This window comes from Herpailurus yagouaroundi, unplaced genomic scaffold (assembly GCF_014898765.1).
Source record: "Herpailurus yagouaroundi ecotype Mexico unplaced genomic scaffold, PumYag 202, whole genome shotgun sequence".
NCBI lineage: Eukaryota > Metazoa > Chordata > Mammalia > Carnivora > Felidae > Herpailurus > Herpailurus yagouaroundi.
Genome location: NW_024412433.1, coordinates 5,555,015 through 5,576,719, shown reverse-complemented (window position 1 = coordinate 5,576,719; position 21,705 = coordinate 5,555,015). Strand labels below are relative to the sequence as shown.

The 21,705-nt window shown below is 56.2% G+C and overlaps 1 protein-coding gene across 5 annotated transcripts in view; it reads left to right on the top strand.

Moving 5' to 3' along the window:
* The window catches only part of SH3BP4 (SH3 domain binding protein 4), an 86,143-nt gene that overhangs the window by 16,738 nt on the left and 47,700 nt on the right, over positions 1–21,705 (top strand). For 4 of the 5 annotated variants that reach the window (XM_040450606.1, XM_040450601.1, XM_040450602.1 and 1 more), the window contains one exon: positions 20,289–20,351. The exons of the other annotated variant lie outside the window; for it this stretch is intronic. The gene's annotated coding sequence lies outside the window, so the exon portion shown is untranslated. The remainder of the gene's footprint in view (positions 1–20,288; positions 20,352–21,705) is intronic. 5 annotated transcript variants of the gene reach the window in all.

Genomic DNA, 21,705 nt, shown 5'->3' with positions numbered 1-21,705 from the left:
CCCCCCCCCCCCCCCCCCCCCGCTGCTTCAGACCCGTCTTGCGTCTTGCGTCTTGCGGGTACCAGGCCCGACTCGCAAGGAGTTTGGCGCGTGTCGTCGTCGGGTGTGGCCGGACGCGAATTTCTTCAGAAACAACACGAGGAAACAAAAGAGGCTGTTGTGTACGACCTTCCTCTCTTACAAGCTTTAACTTCTTTTTCATTGTGAACACAACCAAAAAAAACCCCGCCTGATACGAAACTTGCCATTGTAATGGTGTTTAAGTGTAGAGTTCACACGATCGTGCAACAGATCTCCACAACTTTTTTGCATCTTGCAAAAGCGAAACGTACACTAAACCTCCCCGTTTCTCCCCCCCCCAGGCCCCCCCGCCCCCGGGGACCACCTTTCCACCCCCTGATTCTACTGACTGTGTTAGATACGCCCTCCGATGCGTGGAATCATCCAGTGTGTGTCCGTCTGTGACGGGCTTATTTCACTCAGCGCGACGTCGTCCGGGTTCATCCGCGCTGTAGCGTGTGACCGGATCTCTTTTCCCTTTCAAGGCAGAGCAACGTTCCACTGTGAGGACAGACCCCGTCTGCTTCACGCGTTCGTCCGCCCGCGGACATGTGGTTGCACTTCTTGGCTCTTGAGCGTAATGCTGCTCTGAACCTGGGTGTGCAAAAATACCTCTCAAGACCCTGCTTTCCGTTCTTTTGGGTGTATTCCCAGAGGTGGGATTGCTGGATCCTATCGGTGGTTCTCGTTTTAATTTCTTTGTTAAGTTAATTTATTTTGTTTTATTTACTTTTTGTTTATTTAGTTTTGAGAGACAGGGAGACAGACAGTGTGAGCAGGGGAGGGGCAGAGAGAGAGGGAGACACAGAATCCGAAGCAACCTCCGGGCTCCGAGCTGTCAGCACAGAGCCCGACGCGGGGCTCGAACTCACGGGCTGCAAGATCGTGACCTGAGCTGAAGTCAGACACTTGACCGACTGAGCCACCCAGGTGCCCCTAAAGCTAATTAATTTTAGAGAGACAAGAGACAGAGAAGGTGAACAGAAGAGGGGCAGAGAGAGAGAGGGAGGGAGAGGATCCCAAGCAGGCTCCACGCTGCCAGCACAGAGTCCGACGCAGGGCTCAAACTCACGACCGGCAAGATCATGACCTGAGCCGAAACCAAGGGTCGGACCCTTAAGCGACTGAGCCCCCTAGGCGCCCCCTAGTTTTAACTTTCCGAAGCACTGCCATCCTGTTTTCACGACGGCTGTACCTTTTTCCATTGTCCGCACCAGGACGCCAGTGTCCCGGGTTCTCCTGTTTTCTGTTTCTGTATGTTTGATCGGAGCCGCGCTCACGCAAGTCAAGTGATACCGGGGGGTTATGATTTGCCCTCAGTGATTATTGACATGGAGTATCTTTTCATGTGCTTGTTGGCGGGTCTGCGGTTTCCAAGTGGCATTTATTTACTTAGATTTTCCATAAAGTGCTTTTGACAAACCCTTTTATAGGTACACTTTATGGGCACACACGGCTTGTGGTAAAGACGAAAACTCTAGTGAATCGTCCTGTGTGTCCTCCCATCACACAGTAGATTGGGGGGGCTTCTTTCTTTCTTTCTTTCTTTCTTTCTTTCTTTCTTTCTCCCTTTCTTTCTTTCTCCCTTTCTTTCTTTCTTTCTTTCTTTCTCTCTCTCTTTCTTTCTTTCTTTCTTTCTTTCTTTCTTTCTTCTTTCTTCCTTCCTTTCTTTCTCCTTTTCTTCCTTTCTTTCTTTCTTTCTTTCTCTCTTTCTTTCTTTCTTTCTTTCTCCCTTTCTTTCTTTCTTTCTCTCTCTCTTTCTTTCTTTCTTTCTCTCTTTCTTTCTTTCTCTCTTTCTTTCTTTCTTTCTTTCTTTCTTTCTTTCTTTCTTCTTTCTTCCTTCCTTTCTCTTGTAAGAGAGAGCACGAGCTTGAGCAGGGGAGGGGTAGAGAGAAATGGAGAGAGACTGCCAAGCAGGCTCTACATGCCAGCACAGAGCCTGATGTGGGGCTCGAACCCCCACGAACCATGAGATCATGACTGGAGCTGAAATCAAGAGTCGGAAGCTCAACCCGCTGAGCCAGCCAGGCGCCCGGGAACCTTATTTCTGAATAGACCACTTAGAAGAGGAGTTTCTTCGTGAAATGAGGGAACAAGCCTTCCCCTGGCATCGCTCCCAGAGAGCCACCTTCCTTCCCCCTTGCAGATTATTTAAAGAACCTATGTAACGAAAGTCCATTGCAATGAGTAACCTCCAAAACACCCATGTGTCCTCAGGGACCTGGAATCTGAGACTAAAGGCCACCCGGTGACTGCAAAGCTTGGCCCTTCATTGTCTGTTCTGTTTAGGAGGGATCCATGCTAATCATAGATTTAGAAAACGCAGCCTATGGAAGAAATGAAAACTCCTCTGACTCCCGGTGGCTCCCTCCCTGCGAGATAAATCACTAGGACGTTCTCAGAAGTAGGGCCTATCGTGCTCAGTCCTGCAAACCTGCCTTTTCACTCCGCGGCCGTGGGAACAGCGTTTTCTGGCCGCACTGACGTCACCGCGTGCCATTCGGCGACATTGTCGCCCCGGCGTCAGGTGGAATGCTGTCTTCCGGGCGGTGTTACTGGTGGAACCCTTGACGACCCCTGAGTTGACCGCCCCCTCCTGTGCGTGCCCGGCCAGTCTTGCCCTCTGGACGGGTGCCCTCCCTTGGCATAAGTCCTTCAGCACTCTGTCCGTCCTGAAGTCAAGCCAGCGAGGCATTGGTGACCACGCTTTACGTGGCAGGCACCGGTCTGGGAGCCATTCTAGCTTTGGGAGAAGAAATACACAGTTTGAGCCTTCTGGAACAGACAGGAAATGCTTTCTCGCACTTCCCTCAGCCCTCCTGCCCTTTCTACAGCCTGGATTTGGGGCGACTGCAGGGGGCGCTGCCCCTGTGGACTGCGAGCCCTTTGCCACGTGTTTTTCCGGGTCTAGGTTGACAGGTGCGGTTGGGAGACTTCTCCTGAGCCTCTGACAAGGAATGTTTTCCGTTATTGTGGTTCAGCGCCTCGCCAGCCCCGGGAACACTCATTCAGAGATCCCCGAGAATGGTGACCTTGGCCCGCGGTGCTCCCCGTGAGATACTTCGTTGGGCAGAGCAGGTGGGGTGGCTCAGCCTGTGGACGCACGGCTCTAAGCTACCAGTGATCCTGACTCACCACTTGGAGGTGGGCACCTCTGGGATCTTCGGCCTGTCTGGGCCCCGAGGCTCCTGCCTTGGTGATGGGCTGGCCCTGTATGTCAGCGTGGCCCTTGGGTGCTCGAGGAGACTGGGGCTCCTTCCCTCACTGGCATGGGATTTCCTGGCTCAGAAAAAACTCAGGGATTCGTGGCTGGGCACAGCTTCTCCAGCTTCTCTCTACCTCCTCCCTCCCCGTGGCGCCCCGTGTGTTCACTGGGTGGTGCTGGGGTGCTTTTTGGCTGATGAGTGGGAGGCGGGAGGGAGTTAGGTGGGTCCTAGCCAGTCAGTGCGCCCACACTGGAGGGGATACAGTTCATCTTTAGCCACGGCAGGCCTGCCCGTCCGGGACACGTGGCGATTTGTAACGGGGATAATCATAAAGCTCACCCTGATTGCAGGCGTGTGTGGCATCCTCCGGGCACACATCTTGGCCTTGCCCCTGGGGATAGGCCGCGCGTGGCCCAGCCAGCAGCTGCCTGGCACTTTGCGGAGTTTGGGGCCCGGAAAGGGGAAGGCCGGGGGGTAGGGTGCAGGAGCTGAACTGTCACCACCCCGAGGAGCCTCGGGCCACAAGACTAAATGTCATGTGGTGTCCTGGAACAGAAGAAAGACACCGGGGAGAAACCCAGGGAATCTGGGTAAAGAACGGACTTGGTTAATTATAATGTATCTGCGTCAGGTACGTTGGACAAATGCGCCCTCCTCACGCGAGAGGTCAGTCACCGGGGAACCCGGGTGTTGGGCAGTAGAGGGCAACTCCCTGCGTTTTCTCCCCAGCTTTTCTATAAACCTAAATCTAGTCTGAAAAGAAAGTTCATCTTTAAGAAGAGACAAGAAGAGAGGCAGAGAAGCGAGTGGGCAACGGCGGGGTGGCCGGGCTGGCCCTCTGCCCCCGTGTCTGCGACGCCTCCGCCACGGTCGGTGTCAGCATGAGGGTGTCCTGCCGATGCCGGCCAGCGGTAGTACCGGGTGCCCCCTGCCAGGAGGAGCCCGGGGCCCCCCGCAGCCCGGCCAGAAACGGCCCTTCTCTACAGAGCCTAGTGCAGTGGGCCCGGACCGCTGCGGGTCAGGCCGTGGCCTGTCTCTCTCCGTCAGCACATTCTTTGTTCTCTCCCGGACCAGACGTTTAGAGGTGAGCCGCTCTCCTGGCCAGTGAGGCAGCTGGCTTCTAAACACAAACACGGATCATCTTTTTGCCAGGTGAACTTGAGAAAGGTAGCAGAGCAGCAGAGACAATGGGCCCGTTTAGAAGCTGCTCTGAAAATCGGAGTCCAGAACGTTGGGCTTCGTAGCGAGCACGGGTGTTGGAGGCCAGAGCCCCGCTGGTCCTGTTAGCATCTTGGGGTCGATGCACGGAAAACAGGGTGAGATCGTCTCGTCTGTGTGCGCGGAGTACACACGGCCGCTCTGAAGGGTGTGCTCCTTGAGATGTTTTTGGTTTATGCAGTGAGTCGGGGTTCAGGGAGCAAGCAATGTTACATGCCAGCTGCACACACGTGCGCACACACACACACACACACACGCACAGACTTGTGGTGCACAGGCTCGCAGGCACAGAGTTTGGAGTCTTAGGCAAGAAGTCTTTCCTCCAGGACCCACCTCGAGGAGGGCGGGTGGGCAGAATGCTAGTCTCCGGCTGGACCCGACGTCTCCCAGCCCAGCGCTTCTCAGATCTTAGGTGCCCCGGAATCACCCCGGGATCTTGTTAAAATGCAGATTCTGGCACAGAGGGCCCGGGGTGGGTGCATTTCTGACCGGAGACTGCGCTTGGAGTGGCCGGGGCCTCCGCGATCAGCAGAGTCTCAGTCTGGGCTCTGGGCTGGCGGTGGCGTGGCATTCGGGAAAAGTGGACTTGTGCTTCACGCTTTGGGGCCGGGGCCGAAATTTTGCCAGTGCGTAGAGGGACAAGACTCGGCGAGAAAGAGACGAGGAGGTGGCAGGGGGGTAGGAGGAGTAGGCTTGAGAGCGTCCCAGGGGGCCTGTGTGCGTGCACCTGGGGTGCCGTCATCGGAGAATGATGGCCGTGAACACTCCTGTGGCGCTGACCGTGGGCTTGGTGCTGTTCCAAGTGCTTCGCACATGCTGTTCATTCCCCACGGCAGCCCCGTGAGGTGGGCCCCGTTTGTGCCTGTTTTTTGAGATATGAGCGTTTCTGCTGCCCGCTGAAGCCCTGCAGGTAAGAGAGGGTGGGAGCTGGGCCCCTGAACGCCGGGGGGGGGGGTCCAACGTCTGCTTGGAGGTGCTCAGGTGGGACAGGTGGCCTTTCCCGGCCGATGCGTCGGCACTCACGCGCATCAAAGCTCTCGGGCCCTGCACTGGGTCAGTGCCAGCCACCTGGGAGCTTCTGGACTCCACCCTGCTCAGGGACGAGCACTGGGGCCCCGAGGGCTCCCGGGAGGCGACCTAGAGCCGGGAGGGTGCCCTTAGGGTCCTGACTGCACCGGGGACCCCTTCACGGCTGGCCGGGCTTTCCAGAAGGTCCTTCCCCTGGCCTCCCTTTGCTTCTCAGACCCGGGCGTGTGTCTCTCCATCCCCGACTGAGACTGGCGGCACTTTGCAGCTCAAAACCACAACCTTCCCCATCCAGTCCTGGAAGAAGCTTGTGCAGATTCCTTACATGCTTAAGGTATGTGAGGGAAAACACATTTTCTGGTCCCTTCTCTGGTAGAAACAGGCAGCGCGGTTTCTCCCGGAGAAGGCCTGGTGTTTAGGGGGCTGGACTTCCAGAAGTCTTTTCTCCCTTGGGTCCCTTCCTCCCTCTCAAGATGCTGTCGGGCCGCGGGACAGGCGTCCGGAGAACAAGGCGACCGCCACCGCCATGGGCCTGGCAAGGGGGTTCGCTCTGCTGCCCGAAGCAGTTTTGTCTCCCTCAGACGATCCATCTGTGGTTGGCGTTTCTTCACGCCATCTGGAGAGGCGCTTCGTTCACCCATCCACTCGACAACCGCTTGAGAGCCGGCTCTGACCAGGGTGCGGAGGGCTGGCCCAAATGCACGGTGCCAAGCGCCGTCTCTCCTCTCTGGCCCGCAAACCCCGGAGGTCAGGCTGGCACACGCTCAGGCCACTTGTGCCCGCCGACCAGCGCCGACCCGTGCAGGAACTCTGGCTGGGCTGGTTCCCTTGCTGCAGACGGCACGTCCCTCTTCTGTAAGCCTGCGTAGAAAGTTCTTTTGTTCGGCAATATTGGCGTGACTGAATCGATGCTGCAGCCAAACAGGATGTGGTCTGGGTGGCTCCCAGCTTCCAGCCATCGGTGGGTCTTGTTTGCAGTTGCCTCAGGAGGTAACACCCATGGCCACCGCCCTCCACGGCGGAGCACAGGGCACTTCAAGGCCCTGGAGGGGAGCCGCCGGTCTGATGCAGGGAGACTGAGTTCTGCAGCGCCCCTGACCCCGCCTTTAACTGCAGGGAAGGGAGTGGGGGGAAGACGCGCGGGGCCAGTTCTGAGTCATAATCCAGCCTTGGAGGAGAAGGCTTCCAGGTAGAGCTTGGAGGCCCTTGAACTTAGTTTGCCGGGAGGGGAGACGAGGACTTCCAGGTGGGCCCCCCTTCTAGGTCGAAGCTGGTCTGTTTCTTTGCAAGGCGGGGCGAACAGGAGGAGGCTGTAGTGTGCGGGGCACCCGTCCTCCCTCTTCCATGAGGTGCCAGAAGGCTGGTGCCGTGGTCCCTAAATCTTGAGAAGATACAAAGAACGCTTTGGGGGATGAACAGGAACTCACAAACGCAATGAGCGCCTGTATAGACCTGTAGCCACTACCCAGGCCAAGACATAGAACTTTACCTCTGAGGTCCCCGGCCCCTCCCCCCGTGCCAGTGTGTTTTATCCAAGATAGCGTAAGCGTTCAAGTGGCCCCTAACCTGAACTTTGTGGTTTCCCCCTGCTATTTGTAGTCTTGGCACATTAGCCAGTAAACGTTGGGTCCTTAAGCACTGCCCTCTGGTTTTCACATCCGTAAAGTTTGTATTGATGGAAGCATGCACGTTCTGTTTGAGGCTGGCTGACCCTAATAGGGTCCCCAGTCATCCCCACCTGGGATCCACGCCCTTGGCTCATCCCTCCCCCTGGTGTCGCTGGCCCGGCAACCTGCTTCAGATAGGATTCTTCCGGTGATGGGTGCCATTTAATGATTAGGTTACCTAGATTCTAACTGCTGGATAACAGCCTTTATCTCTTGCTTGCTTTGATAAAGTAGGATGCCATACGGAGAAGCCCACTTGGCGAGGACCCGAGGCCTTCGGTCCAGTAGCCAGCAAGGGGTTGAATGGCGCCAGTAAGTACGTGAGCATGGACGGGGGGCCTCCAGATGAGCCCCTAGCCCTGGCTGACGTCCTGAGTGTAGCCTGACGTCACAGCTGAGCCACATCTGGATCCCCGACCGCAGAAACCACAAAATAGTAAACATGTGTAGTGTGGGGTCATTTGTTACGCAGCGCTGGCTAACTGATGTGTATTCTTCTGAGAGTTCCTTTCTGGCTGCGCAGCATGTCCCTGAGGTTCACCTGTGCTGTGATAACATATAGCTGTAGTTTATTGACTTTGACCGCACTGTGGTTTTCCACTGTATGTTAATACCCTAGTTTACTTACTCGCGGGCAGCAGAGCGCGTTCACAGCCCTTGCTGTTACAGCCTGCATGCAGATGCCCGTCTCTGGGAGCCGTCTAGCAAGGGGCCGGCGTCACTTCCCGCAAGCACTGTTCCGGGTCGTTCGGTTTGCTCCACACCGCCACCATTGTCCCATGTGGTGTGACTTTTCATTTTGGGAGGAGGTCTGATCGAAGGGAGAGGGCATCTGATTTGCTTTAAGTTATGCTTTCATGACTATAGCTAACATATTAATGTTTATTGGCTTTTCTGGTTTCTTCCGAGGTGAAGGTCCCTTTCAGGGTTTTTAACCCATTTTCCTTATTGGATTGCAGGATATCTTTGAATTTTGCTGGAGAATGAAACTTTCTTGGCTTTGAGTGTTGCAAGGGTTGTTTCCCAGTTTGTTACTGGGCCACAGGGGCGTTAACAGTCCCAATAACGTACTTTCTGAAACCTCTCCCGAGGGGATAATCTGCAGCATTGCTTTGGAGGGTTCCACTTCTGGCCTGTGGTCCAGTCTCAGGGCCATGGCTGTGCCTGTGAAATTAGGCTCCTGGTCTGGGAGTACTTTCCTGTCCAAGGAGCTCCTGTCAGTCTCGGTCATTCTAGAGAAATCCGTGAGTCAGTGCTGGGACCCGGGTTCCATGTGCGCCGCCCCCCCCTCCCCCCGGCAGGTCTAAATCCGCATTTTTCTCTGCGGTCCAGATTGCTCCGCATGCGGGTCTGGGGAGAATGTGCCCCGCGTGTTTAGAACAAGTGCATTCCTGGAGAAAGTTAACGTTAGAGAAAGCGGCTACATTTCCTGCCATTCAGTGGCAGTTGGCTTGTGTTTGTTTGCACAAGGATTTTTCTGGTAACAATCTGTAGTCTGTTTCTGGTGGAATGGGAGGCGAAGTCATGATTTTGGGGATGGAGGTGATCTGTTTCCATGGCGATCTTTGTTGCCGGAGAGCGGCTGTGTGTTTGTGAGCTCTTGCAGATGATGCAGGAATGGAAAAATATTAATGGAAACAACCCTTTTCTCCAGCCGGCAAGAATTATTTTATTTTTTAACAAAGTTCTTTAGTGGGAAGTTACTATCTGGGAGCGCTCCTCTTTGATGGTAAAGTCTGGCAGGAGTGGCCCTGGCGGGCTTGGCCGCTGATTGCCCTCCTCCTCCCACTTCTCCCCTTGAAGCGAGCCTTCTTGGGAAGTCCCGTCTGGCACAGCCTGGAGTGGCCACCCCGTCACCCCCCACCCCTGTAGGGGTGCTAGGTTTAGCAAGTAAAAATGCACGACATCCAGCTATATTTGACTGTTTGGGACATACTTACGCTAACAAAATTATTCGCTGCGGATTCGAAATTCACATTTAATGGGATGTCTCTGGAGATCCAGCGTGTGTTCTCTGCCGATCCCATGCCCCCTGAGCCCCGGCTGTGCTTGGCAATCCTGGATCTTGGTCTCTCGTGGTGCCTGGGCCTCTCCCAGGTACGGAGAGGGCATCACCTGCTCGTGGCCGACTGGCTTGTGGCACCTGGGGACACACCTTTGGCTTCCCCAGCTTTGCTCCGTCCTCCTGCCGGCCGCTGTGGGCACCGAGCTGAGGCTGGGAGTCACAGAGATGCCTTAGGGCTCACGGCCTGTCCAGCGGCGGCGGGTAGCTCGTAAACGCAGAGTCGGGTCTGCCTGCTGGAAGGCGCAGGAGCGAGAGAGCCTGGAGACATGTAGCACCTTCTGGAGAGCCAGAGTGCTCATCAGACTCACCCCCAGGGAACAGGGAGGAGCTCACGTGTGCGGGAGGCCCCGGAAGTGCCACCCTCTAAGTGGGGGGTAGGGGGTGTTGTCAAGAGCTGAAGTGACAGGCTTTGTCGGGGGGATGGGTAGGGGCTGGACCCTGGGTTTATTATTTCTTTTGCACGGGCAGGGCAGGGCCTGGGGAGGCCTTCCCTACTGGAGCAGGCGGGATGTGTGTGTAGGAGTTTAGGGTCAGGCGGTGGAGCTGGTCAGTGAGAGGAATTGGCAGTGGGCGCTAAGGAGGCTGGGGGTGACACGGGGCCAAAGCGGGGAAGAGCCTTGGGATGGCTCCGGAAGGCCGGGCTCCACGCGGGCAGGTGGCCGGCAAGCAGGGCACCTTGTGTTCAGGAGCCGGGGAAGCGGGTGAGGCGGCGGGCAGGTAGGTGTGCGGAGGACGGGGCGGCTGGGACCCCTTGGGAGGCGGGTGATGAGCTGCTCAACGTCAAACGGCAGATCGCAGCCACCTGGGGGACTTTCTTTTACTATCAGGCGACAGGTCCTGGTGATGGAGCGTCGTCCCCGGGGGCCAGGCGCAGACCTGGGGCCGGCGACACGGCAGTGAGCGGACAGGCGGCTCCCGCCCCCAGGGGCCCAGCCGGTTAGCTGCTTACAGAGACGGCTGCTGGCTCCTCCAGGGGCTCCCGGAGTGTCCACCGCGTGCCAGCTGTGTTCCAGGGCGTTCTGGCTGAACAGGATGAAGTCCCTGCTTTCGCGGAGCATTTTCCTCCGGTGGAAGAGAAAGGAAATAAACAAAACAACAGCACAGAATGTCTAGAGTGATCCGCGAAGCCAGCCGAGGGGGCCGGGGGGGGGGGGCGGGTGGAAGCGTGCTGGTTTGGATGGATATGTGGGAGCCTGAACGACAGCCCCCCGAGATAGTCCCATCCTCATCCTAGGACCTGTGAGGGGTGCTTTGTATGGTAAGAAAGGACTTGGCAGATGTGATTAATGGAGAGACATCGCCCTGGATTCTCCTAAATATAATGTAGTGACAAGTGTCATTTTAAGAGACAGGCAAAGGGGATCTGACCTTAGAGAAGGCCTCGTGATGACCGAGACCAAGATCGGGGTGGTGGGCTTTGAGGATGGAGGAGGGGCCACAAGCCAGGAATGCGGGTGGCCCCTAGAAGCCAAAAAAGGCCAGGAGACAGATTCTCTCCTCGGAGCCTCCAGAAGGAACGGAACCTGCCATTGCCCTGACTTTAGGACTGGTTTCAGATTTCTGGCTTCCAGACCGAAAGCAAATGAGGTGGTGTTTTAGGCCACCAAGTTCTTGGGGGGTCGAGGAAGCGACATTTGAGCAGAGCCCTGAATGCGGCTGACTGAAAGTCACAGCTCGTGGCGCTTCCAGAAGGCTGGGGTGGGCGTCCCTGCTGGTGTGGGCTGGGGCTGTGGGGCCTGAACCGGGATCCAGGCCCAACTTAGCATCAGGAACTCCTTGAGAGCCATGAGCTCTGATGGCCTGGGCCCCCAGCCTGCACGTGAGCCACAGCGAATTTATTTTAATGTGAAAGGTCAGTTGGAGTACGAGGACCCTTTGCGTTTCCCCAGTTTAGCTGAATATAAATGTATCTTATTAATGGAATGGTGGTGGAAAGGGAAGTGTCTGTTTCACATTTGCCTTGTTTTCTGGTTTGGGACCCCCGAGTGCAGAGCCCGAGGTAAGGACTTGGGGACCGGTAGCGGGGAGCCAGGAGTGTGAGTTGAGAGCGGGGATAAGCAAGTGCAAGGTGAGTGAGTTTCTGAGCTCATGGTCACCGTGATGCTAGGGCTCCTTCATGCTGGGGACCGTCCTAGGAACCATGTGACTATGCCATAGAACCGTTCCTCGGAGGACAGGAGGCTGGGGCACTGACCCAGGGCCGCCCCAAGGAGCGTGTCCCTCCAGGCTGAGTGACGGCTGAGGCCTGGGGTGTTGCGATTGCCCCTGTTCGTTTGGTAGAGCATCTTTTCAGCACAGCGAGGGGGCAACAGATCCAATACTGTGTGGCCTTCGTGTAGTCTAGACTTGGTGACGGTTCCCTGGGGACGTGAGAAAGGCTGATAGTTCGGCTCCCTCCAGCAAGAGCCGAGACAGCCAGCAAGGTCTGGCTTAATGACTGTCGGCCATCAGTGTGACAGGAGGTGTTCCAAGGATCATCAGACAACGTTCAGATGTGTGTGGGAATGAGGGCGCACGGGGATCACGGGCCGCGCACCTGCAGAAGGACTTCTGTGCCGTGTGCCTGGCGTCCTCCCTTGAGACCTGCTGGGTGGCGCCTTCTCTGTGCCCCAGCAGCCCCTTCCCCTCCTCGTTCTGCGCTCAGACGAGGACTTTGTCCCTCCGTGTCTTCCGTTTCCAGCCTCGAATTTCCCTACCTGCTTTCTCTTCCTTCCAGCTCCAGGATGCAAAACCCCAGTTTCTTACTTACCTCGCTGTCCCGCTGTGCTTCACGAGCAGAGGCCCAGTGGGGATCTGTGAGACGACAGAGTGGCCGGTTGACCCTCGAAGCTCGTGTCCCCCAAACCCGAATGAGCAGCAGCCCCCGAAGCTCGAGCCGCGTTTATAGTGGTGTTAACCTCTCGTGTTTAATCGGTGGTTGCTGATCAGGAAGGCAAGCGGAAGCAGGTGTCCAGAGCAGTCACTGGGCGGAGACGCCGATCATACGGGTGCAGGTGGCTTTGTTGGGAAGTGCGAGATGGCAGTGAGAACCCACCTTTCACGCCCCCCGATGACCACCTGGACTGCTGCGTTCTAAGCAGGACCCGGTTCCACACGTTCACCCTGTAGCTGGGAGCTGGGGGGACCAAGAGGGAGGTGATGTTCCACACAGCTATGCCCTTTGTCAGCCTTGCTGGTGGGCAGGGGGGCACGGTGGTCACCCAGCCCCGTGCCCCCAAGGGAGACCTTTCCCCGGGTGGACACCGCTCTGGTGGCTTTTCCAAGTTTGCAAGGTTTTCTTAACTTTTTCTTTTTTTCTTGTTTGAAGATTGCGGTTTTTTTGTTTTGTTTTGTTTTGTTTTGTTTAAAGTTTAATAAGTAGGATATTCCCCGAGGATGGGGACTGCTTTGCATTTCGGGATAACAATGTGCTTATCTCAACAAGGAGATCTAGAAACTGCAGATTCATTTCGGGTAAATATTTAAAACTACAGAATGGTCCTCTTGTCACATTATTTGGGTCTCGGGCTTCAGAAAATGTTTATTCCAGTCAGTGATTCTGTCACTGACCCAGTTTCTATATATGCTTCGCGGGTATGGCTTGTTATCTGCGGAGGGGAGTGGTCTGTGATATGTAGTCAAATTTAACGAATTATGAATCATTTAATGCCCCTAGTGAGTATCCTGCCCTTTGCTCCATCGCTCTGGCTGGGCTTTCTAAACTGTGGGTGTTTCCACGGTCCCCGCGGCGAGGCTGGCGGAGGCCCCCCGGGCCCCTTTACGAGGCTGAATAGCGGAGGGGGCTCTCGAGGGCCTTAGTCTGGGATGAGTCAGGCGTGGAAGGGAACTGGAATCGGTTGGAAAAGCCGACTCCGGGGGGCTCCAGCTGTATTTCTCCCTCTTGTCTCTTTCACTGTTGCTGAGGTGACAGGTTGCCAGGGTGAAGGTTGGACCCCAGGCGGGAGAATCCGAGAGGTCAGGCGGCTGGCGGCCCTGGGCTCTCCCTGCCGTCGGGGAGGGGCGAGCAAACACGGAGGGCGCCCCGGGGGAGGAGGTAGCCGTGGGGTTCTGGAACAAAGCCCGAGTCAGGTGATTCCCCGCGCTGCCCACCGCTGAGGCAAAGGGGTGAGACTTCCCACGGTCACAGCATCCGGACAGAGCCAGGACCCGAGTCCGTGTTCTGTATCTGACAGCGTCCAGGTGTTCAGCACACCGGACTTCCCTCGCCCAGGACTCACTCCTGAACTCCCTTCGCCTCGTTCAAGCGGCCCATTTGACTTCCTCCTACTTGAAAAGCCCTGAGAGGTGTTTTTAATCTTCTCCCTGCCTTGGAGACATCAGTCTTACCGCAGCCTGCTCTGTCCTCCTCTGTTGGCTTTGCATTTGGCCTTTCTTCTGTGGCTCGGTCACGGGTGCTGGCCTGGCACCGTGCCTCGTGACCCCCGCTCTCCGCCACCGGACCTCGGCTCGGCCATGTAAAGCGTCCAGTCTTCGTTCTCCCATCTCGGAAATGGGCACAACAGTTCCTGCCTTTGCCCACCTCACGGTGTCATTGTGGGAAACAGCCGAGAGGCTGAGTGGGAAGGTATGTGTGCAGCCATCATGCGTTGTTCCAGTGGTTCTCGAAGTCTGTTCCAGGCACCCGTCGCGTCACCATCACCTGGTGGAGCCCAGCGGTCTGTTGTGGTGAGGCCTCCAGCGGGTCTGACCCGGGCTAGTCGGAGAACCGTTGCCTGATGCAAATGTTAAACGTTAGGTTCTCGCCCGTCTATTTATTGTCCAGGCGTTTTGTGGGGTCTCTGCCCTTTAGTCGGCACCAAATATCTGGTCTTGCGCGTTCCAAAGAGGAAAAAGAAAAGCCTAATTGGACAGACTCTAGCATGGCACGGAGAGCCCTGTTTTACCCTTGAGGAAACCGAGGCGCAGACTCAAGTTAGGCCGTTTGCCCGAGGCCGTGGAGCTGGTGAAGGGCCGAGCTGCCCCGTGGGCCCACGGACGTCCTGCATCCACGCGGCTGCCTTCCGCCACCCGGGCCGCTCCAGACGCCACTCCCTCCCTGGCTGGAGCTCGTCTCCCTCCCACTTATTCGGGGGAAAAGTTACAGGGGCCAGACTCAAAAGCCCCGGATGCTGCCCTGGGGAAGCTGTCTCCTTCATTGTCACTTGGCCAGACGCTGGACTTACACTTCTGGTCCCCCACGGGAAGCCCAGGATCATGAGCGGGTCAGATCGCCCGCGTCCTTACGTAACCACCCAGCAAGGTGGAAAAGTTAGTCAAAGCCTGGAAGAACAACTTTCCTTTTTTTGTTTTTCTTTCTTTCTTTTTTTTTTTTAATGAGAAAGCCCAGGCCCACGCATCTTCCGTTGGGTGAAGGTCTTCTCCGAGCGAGTCTGAGAGCAGGGTCTGTTATGAACCACAGCAAACCCCCCTGTTTTCCGGCTTCAAGTCACATAACAGCACAAAGACGCCAGGGAAGCAGTCTGGGTCCAGTCGTCTTATTTTTTCCTCAGGTGTTCAATGCCGTCTCATTTGGCCACCTGCTCTTAAGCGATTCACCTTCATGGAGCCTTTGCGGAATATTCCAGCTGATTTTCGTGGAAGCTGCCCTTGTGCACACTTGGCCATTTGTTTCATGTGATCGTTAAATACGGAAAGATTTCCGTAACAGGCCCCCCACCCCCCACCAGCTGCAACCAGAGGGGACAGAAACCCAGAGGACGAGAGGCAGCATCTGGCCACAGGGGTGCGAATCCACGTGTCTGAGACAGAGAGGGGACAGAGAGTGCCTCTGTCACACACACAAATGGAAGCCTCCCCCTGGGGAGGAGGGACAGCCAGAAATGCCGGCCATCGCACACAGTGACCGACACGGACTTGTTCCCGCGTCAGGTGCCCCGGAGGAACCCACAAGTCGTGGAGAGTGAACGGATGGACCCGTAAAGAAACCACCGTGGGTGGCTGGCGGTCTGTCTCAATAAACCCCTGTCCCCTTGTGCTTAATTTTCTGTTGTTGTTTTTTTTTAATCTTTTTGTATTTATTTATTTTTGAGAGCGAGAGACCCAGAGCATGAGTGGAGGGAGAAAGAGAGAGGGAGACACGGAATCCGAAGCGGGCTCCAGGCTCCGAGCCGTCGGCACAGAGCCCGACGCGGGGTCCGAACCCACGAACCACGAGATCATGACCCGAGCCGAAGTCGGACGCTCCGCCGACTGAGCCCCCCAGGCGCCCCATTTGTGCTTAACTTTCAATACAGGTTTAATACAGGAGAGAGGAAAGGCCATTGCTTCTCACATACCCTGTAAGACTTGAAATGTTGTGTAATTATGGGAAAGGTCCGTGAGCCGGGTCCCCATCCTGTGTGAGGAAAGTTCAGCACATACATCAGGTGAGATTTCAGGCACTTCCACTTGGCTCTGTAATCCACCACCAGGCTAAATACGTTGTCCGTTAACAGAGTCGAGTTTCAATTTTGATAACATTAGATACAAAGGTCGTTGCCCGTTACCAAAGTGCCACGTTTTCAGTTTTATTAATTGGTTATCTTGGAGCGGAATGGTTTTCTTCCATGACGAAAAGCCTGGGGTGAAGCCCACGGTCAGGCCAGGAGATCCCGCTTTGTCTTGAGGGTCACTTGCATAAAAACTACTGGTGTTGCCCTTGGGGGTCGGGGGCGGGGGGGGGGGGGGGGTCACCACTGCCCTTGGGAGGTCAGGGATGCCTCCATCACTGAGGTTAGAGGTAGGTCTAGATACCAATTTTGAATTGATGAAGTTTGCCTTTGGGGCCAGTTCTCTCTCTGTTTCTGGCCACAACCCCTATTGTTTTCTTTCCCCCCTTGTTGCCATATCTCCTCCTACCTACGATCTTGGCCAGCACGTCTGGCGTTTAGCCAGGCACCTGTGGATATATGCCCACTTCCCTTTGGCCTGAGCCAACCACGGCCTGGCCCTCTGCCCCATTGCTCAAGTAGGGCCGGGAGGGAAATGGGGTCGGCCGGCTTTCCCCGTAGAAGGTCAGACAGTGACTATTTCTGGCTTCGTGTCCCCTCTCCGGCCCGGCTGCTGAGTCCTGGACGTACAAAAGAACTAAGGACAGAACGTACACACACGGGTATGGCTATGTTCCATACAACTTGACTTATGGCCACTGCAACTTGCATTTCATAGAATGCTCACTCACGAAACATTCTTGTGTTTGTTCCCCCCAAACTCCTTACGAATGTAAGAACACTCTTCGTTCGTGGGCCACGCGAAGACAGATGCAGCACCGGATTTGGCCCTTGGGCCAATGTTTGCCGCTGATAGGGGACGGGAATTTATCAGGTTCGGCTTTCCCCTCTTGTTCTGCTACTGTGGTTCCTTTTAGGACAGCTGTGTGATGAGGGTGAGCCGGTTCCTGTCGTGGAGACACTCCAGAGCCCGGCAGGCTCGGGGTGCCAAGGTTCCTTCAGCACATGGATCCATACATGTCCCTCGTGGTGGCTTGGAAACCTCAGCAAGTCTGTCATTCCCACAGCAGCCCCTGAGGTGGACGAGAGGGATCATGGGAATTTCTTTTCCCGTCTCGCGGAGACGGTGTTACGGATTCCTAGGGCTGCTGTAGCCAAGTACGCCGTGGGTGGCTTAAGCACCAGAAATGTACCGTCTCACGGGTCTGGGGGTTAGACGTCTAAGATCGAGCATCGACGGCACTGGTGCTTTCTGAGGGGGTGAGGGCGCGTCTGTTCCACGTTTTCCCCCTGCTTCTGGTGATTCGCTGGCCGTCCTTGACGTTCCTTGGCTTGTGGACACATCCCCCGATCTCTGCCTCTATCTTCACATGGCGTTATCCGTGTGTGTGTGTGTGTGTGTGTGTGTGTGTGTGTGCATGCATGCGCGCCTCCAGATCTCCCCCTCTGTAAAGTCAGATAGGATCAGGGCCCACCCTAAGGACCTCGTTTTCCTTCCATTCCCTCCGTAAAGACCCTATTTCCAAATACGGTCACATTCTGAGGTCCTGGGGGTTAGGGCAAGACTCCAACATAGGAACGTGCGGGGCGGGGGGGGGGCACAATTCCCATGTTACAACAGAGGAAATGGAAGGCCTGGCTGAGCGTCTTGTTGGTGACCGTCCTGGGGTGAGAATGTAGGACCAAGCTGTCACCTCTGTGTTGGTATGAATATAGTTTCCCATCTAAATGTCACAAGCCTCTTGGTATTCATGCACCCAGCCTTCCAGACCTTTTTCAAGGAGGGTAAACCCTCTGTACTTGTGTCTTCAGCCGAGACTGTAAGCTGTGAAAACAGCTACTGACAGGTGCCCAGGGACATTGGACTGTGGGCAAAGACACTTGTGTTTGGAGACTCCCCAGATCAACAGAATCTCGTGTATCCTCCGCATTGCTTTTTGACAGCTCGGTGGTTCTTGGGGATTCCCCTTAATTTTGTCCAATGACAGCGTTGACGTTTCCTGAAATAAAACCAGGGAGTGAGGCATCTTCCCGACTTCAGGACTTGATGCCCACTTGACGAACATACATTAAGTCCTGTGGTTTCTTCTGGGGGGCCGTGGGGACGGGGGGGCCCACTCAGGCATATGGCCACTCCCTGGGGAGAGCAGCGCTTCCCCGAAATACCACACCAGCTCTCCTCCAGGAAAGCTGGTCTCTGTGCAGAAACCTGGGGCTCTCGGAGGGGTAGAGCATGGAGCTAGGGAGTTGGAGAGGGGCCAGCAGGTCCTGTCCACTCAGTCCATCCCCCCTGGAGCTCCCGGGCAGACCCCCTCCCTTCACAGCCAGACCCCCTCCCTTCCTGCACTCTCAACACCGAATTGCCAGAGGGTTCCGTGTGCGTGTGTGTGCACGCGCACCAAGTACCTGCCCAGCGTCCAACACAGACAGCTCTGAGCCAGCTTGTTGGGCAACACGGGGTATTAGGTATAAGGTAGGAGCTGACCCAGTCACCCCCCCGTCTGCCAGAGACTCGTGTGATGCAATACAACTCAGCTTCAGGGCCACGGGTCTGTAAGCGAAAGTTCTCTCCCTAAATAATCCTCTGGAAGGAGCGAATGGAGAGCCCAGAGAGCTTGCAAGGTCCTTACCCCAAGTGCCGAGTGACTCAGCCCTTCATTCAGCAGTGAGTAAGCGTGTTGTGGTAATCTCTTCACGGAGAAAAATCCTGGCAACGTTTTCGAGTTAAGACGAGGTAGCAGCCTGCAGTTTCCCAGCAGACGTTTATTTTGTGCCTGGGAGATGGGCTCTGGGTAGCCTGGGGCGGGGTGAGCCGCAGCAGGGGTGAGGGAGGCCGAGGCAGGGACCACGTGGAGGTGCTCCTCCAGAACTCTGGCCTCGCCGGCCTCCCAAGTACCCAGCCCGCACAGGGACCAGAGCAGGGGAACGAGGCCCCCAGAGCTGGCACCCGGTCAGAACGAGGCTCGAGATTCCCAAGACCCCAGCCAAGATTTGAGGGGTTTGGGGAACAGGAAAGGAGGCACCCCGAGTTCTGGCGTAGGCTGGTATCGTGACGTGGGAGGAGTGACTTTTCGCAATGGGAAACGCGGGCTATCCTGTCCTCACCGTCGAACCAGTTGGGATCAGAGAAGTCTGAAGACGCAGAAGCCCCCGTGAGCCCCCTTGTGTTAACATTGTCACCACCTCCTGTCCTTTCTCGGCGCCTTGAGCACATTTATCCCCTTTTAACGTGATGAGGTCTCCGTTCTGTCTTGCCATCAGTCTTCCAAGGGCCGCGAGTGCCTTGCTGAATATTCGGGGAGTCCCTTGAGTCTCCTTGAGTCTTGGTGAATATTCGGGAAGTCCCTTGAGTGTCCTTGAGTCTTGGTGAATATTCGGGGAGTCCCTTGGCCCCCGTGGGTAGCAAGGTGGACGCATCCCAAACCAACGTGCCGGGTGGACAGCGGCCTCTGGTTTCCTGTGCCTTGAACGTCCTGTCCCCACCCCCCACCTTTTTCTGGCTCCTTTAGGATCTAAATCTTCTGTCGTGTTTGAATATATTTTCTCACATTGTTGCCTTTTTCGGCGCTCGTTGACTTTGATCGAGCTGTCTGCCTTGCCTCTGTGATTTCATTCATTGCTTGCGAGGTTTAGAAGTTCCGTCTACCTCGAGATTAACTGTGTACATGCCACATTTTCTCTTCGCTTCGGGTTGGTTTCTTCCTCTGTCCCCACGCCCTTCTGTACATCTGGAAATTGTTTACGTTTGAAGCCCCCCGGGGGGGGGGGGTGGTGGGAGGGCAGACAACATACTCCCCGCCCCCGCCCCGTCTCAGCATCACAGGGAATGTGATTCCGAGTGATGCCCCTTTTCATCGCGTGTGAAATATTTACACGGAAGAGGGTCTGTTCCGGGGAAGGGGCAGGGGGCCAGGGGGCCTTGATTTAAGGAGGGCCTCCAGGTTGAGATTTCAGCCTCACATTCCACGACGTGATGGGGCCGGGAGGCAGTGGCTGAGAGGGAGTCACGCATTGGTGACCTTCAGCCCCGCTGCTCTGTCCTGCCATCCCCGCTTCAGGAGTCCTTCGCGGCCGTGGGCTCTGTAGTGTCGCGTTAGTTAGGTGGGATTCGAACCACCTCCTCCTGAGCGGCCCTGCGTGGTGTGCGTGAGGAGGCAAACCCCACTGCCGGCAAGGCGACTGGACTGTGTCTCTGGGGTTCGGCTCCTGAGATTGTCGTGTGGAGCTAAGACTGCCGGTCTCTGCAGCAGATGTAAGAGCAGGTGAGGGAAGACACGGCACTGGGGAAAAAAACAGCCAAGGGAAAAAAAAAAGCCCTTGTCGCAGGCCGGGCTGCCCGGGAGGCCAACTCTGACACAGGTCTTTGTGCGGGAGGTTGACTGGGGGGATGCATGCTTGGGGTCCGCCCTGCCGGGGCAGGGCTTGCAGAGGGGAAGTGGGGCTGCAGTGGGTCTCAGGGACGCCTGGGGAGTAGGGTGGGGGCGGCTGCCCGGGGAGGGTCCCCAGCATCCCCACCTTGCCGTGCGAACGTGGCTCGGAGCACAGGGGACTCTAGACCTGGAAGGGGTTCCGACCGACGTCCTGAACCCTAGGCCCCGCCCCCCCTTGTGTCTTGCAGCTCCCCCCTTCTCTGGAAGGAAGGCCGGTTCCCTCTGCTCTGACGTCTGGAAGCCCGTGGCAGGTAAGCCGCGCAGGCAGGGTGTTGGGGTGGGTGGCCGCCCCGGGCCTGCTTCGTGGAGACTGTGTGTGGTGTCGTGGCCAACGTGCACAGACCCGGATGGGGAGATGGGCCCGTACACCTGCAGAGCAACTCCCGAGGGAGGAGTCACTTCTGGAAGCTTCCTGGCCGTTTATGGCACGGCACACATCTCCCCCGGGGCTCTCTTGTCTTCTTATCCTCCTCCGCTCTCAGGGTCCCCAACACGGGAAGGTCAGGTGGCACCGGTGTGCCTGGCACCGGTGACTTCCCTTCCTGGTGCCACTAGTGGAACATTCTCGCTCTACCCAGAAACCAGATGGGCAGCTTGCTCTGCCCTGACAGCCATGGGGCAGAGCCCAGGTTAGCTGTCCTTCTGTGTATGCACAAAGGAGTTATTCTTACAACGGGAGAGTTTATGAGCTCCCAAACAATGACCACCAGCGACGGGGTGCGGGTTGAGAGAGTGCCATGTGGCCGCGGTTACGGGTCGCCCACCCCGGAGCTCTGGGAGGGCATTTGTCCCGGAAACGCGTTGGCAGGACGTCAGGAGGAAGCATTACCAGCCGTCACCAGGAGCAGGCGTGCCGCAGCAGCGAGAAAAAGAGAGTGGTGTCCTCGTAGAACATTCCCGGGTATTTTCTTGGCTTTTCCTTTTTTTTTTTTTTTTTTTAACTTTTATTATTGAAGGTGCAGTTGACATACAGTGTTACTTTGTGAGTTCCAGGCGCACCATGTCGTGACCGGATAAGTCCGGATGTAACTCCCTGCTCCTCGGGGAAGTGGAGCCCGCGTGGGATTCCACTCCAAAGTGGGATCCTAGCAGCTCGTGATTCTTACTCGCTTGGCCAGCCATGGGACAGTCACCTCGGTGGGGTCGTCTACACAGCGTGGTGCAGGCTTCCTGTGTTTAAAAACCACACACGTGTCCTCCCCCGGGTGAAAGGATCAGATAGAATTACATGGAGCCTCTGGGTAGGAGAGGGGAGCTCGTGAGGAATGGCTTAGAGGCTGCTGCCTTCCAGATCGTGTCTGAGTGATAAAAGCCCTTCCAAATAAAGTGGACAGCTGCTTGACTTGTTCCAGGTTTTTCCTTAAGCCTTATGTATCCTCTGTTCAACTGGGGAGGGGGCTAGATGGCTGGATTCTGTTCCAACATTCTTATCCCCCGACCTTGTAGATCAGGTCTCCTTGTTCCCCAGTATCTGCAAGTGCTTTAGGACGGAAAGAAGGTTTGGGATGTCTGCAGGTTACGTGCGCCCTGGGGGCTTTAATAGTGATGTAAGGAATTTAGGAGCCTTCTGACCCCAGGGTCAGTGCGGGGGGGGGGGGGGGGGGG